The following is a 1,622-nucleotide window of genomic DNA, read 5'->3' as shown; positions in this document are numbered from 1 at the left end:
GTCTCGGCGCGCCCAGCGCTCGCCCCGGCCCACGCCCAGCCTTTGCCGTCCTCACGGCCCAGTCGACTTGCCTCCAGAGTTCCAGCGGGAAGAAATGGGCACATCACTGAAACTGTTGGTCTTCCTTCTCCCGAGCCAGAGGTTTGGGGCCCAGAGGGTGCGTAGCCACGCGGAGCAGGCTGGATGCGGGAAGAGGACCACAGGCAGGGAGGGAGGATGCCTTGGTCTGGCTCCTGGCTGACTGCAGAGCCCCCTCCTCACCGGGCAGAAAACGCAATGCGGGCAGAAACCTCTATCTTCAGCCATGAGATCCCACCTACCTGGCTACCTGCCTGTCCCCTCCCGGCCCCCCTGCTCTGAGGCCTACCCTTGGCCACGATGGTTTTTCCTAGGTTTTGGAGGCTCCCCGGGGGATGGATACGATGTCTGGTACATAATAAACACTCAATAAATGTGTTTATTAGCTGTGGTTCTTATCATTATGAGGCACATCCGGTTTCCTCCGTGAGCATCTCCTCTCTCCTACAGTTGATCCCAGTTCAAACACAGCATAGCTGAGGTCCCCAAGCCCGCAACTCGTGCCTAGGTGCCCACCAGCTGCTTCTGCCTCCTCTAGGCCCCAGAGCCACTAGCATACGGGGAGAAAACCCCAGGCGCCTGCCCTTCCTCCCCCAGCGTGTTTGTCCAGGCCTGGACCACCGTGAAGGGAAGACACTGAGGCCTGAAGCAAGTGTTAGCCGGTTTCTGATGCGCCCTGCCCCAGGTCAGCGCCAGGGGAAGGACATTTCTGTTAAATAATAACTTCCTGGGAAAGGGGGTGGTGGTTCGTTTTTTGAAACCAAACCAAAAAAAGGGGACCCTTCAGTGTGGGGTTTGGGGGGAGCAGGGGCAGGCCGAGAGAGGAGGAGCAATAGTAGCTGAGACAGAAGCATCAGAATGATACCCTTTTCTTCCAGAAACAAGTTCTTGGGTAAGCCTTTAATCGGCCGGGGCTGAGGGGAATGAGTTGTCGGAGACAGGCCACGAAACATACATAGGACGCCTTGAGGCCGGATTTTATCTTACGACCTCAAATAAATACCACCCCGCCTTCCAGATTCTTCTTATTATCAACAATACTCCTAATATTGTTGTTACTGTTTTGCAAATGACGTTTCGGCCCGGAAGGCCCCTGGAGAGGCGGCAGGAGCCACACCCAGAACGGCGATCACCCGCTGCGCTGGGGCTGGGACTTTGCCCCCGTCTTCGTCCCTTCCCTCCTCCCCACTCCCCCTAGGCTGATGGATGTTCTTGGATGTGGACCCCTTTACGAAGGACAAATGTCTTGTCAATACAGACCATCCATCCCCTCTTGCTTTCTAATAATTTTTCGGAGCGAGGAGGCGAGGAGGGACCCCGGCGCAGGCCCAGCGGCGCGTGTGCCGAGGCTGCGTTGTACCTTAATAGCCAAAACCTTGGCCTAATTTACAGCTAATAGATCTCGAGCGAGGGAGTCGGGAGCCTAAGGAGCCAGATTTAAGCTTTGGAGGCATCGGAAATTAAGGGACTGGAAGGAGGGTGTGATTCATATGATTCTCTGCCCCCTCCCCCTCCCACGCGGGACCGGGCGTCTCCCGGCTCGG

Source organism: Hippopotamus amphibius, chromosome 2 (genome assembly GCF_030028045.1).
Source record: "Hippopotamus amphibius kiboko isolate mHipAmp2 chromosome 2, mHipAmp2.hap2, whole genome shotgun sequence".
Taxonomy (NCBI): Eukaryota; Metazoa; Chordata; class Mammalia; order Artiodactyla; family Hippopotamidae; genus Hippopotamus; species Hippopotamus amphibius.
Note: the sequence above shows the minus strand (reverse complement) of the source record.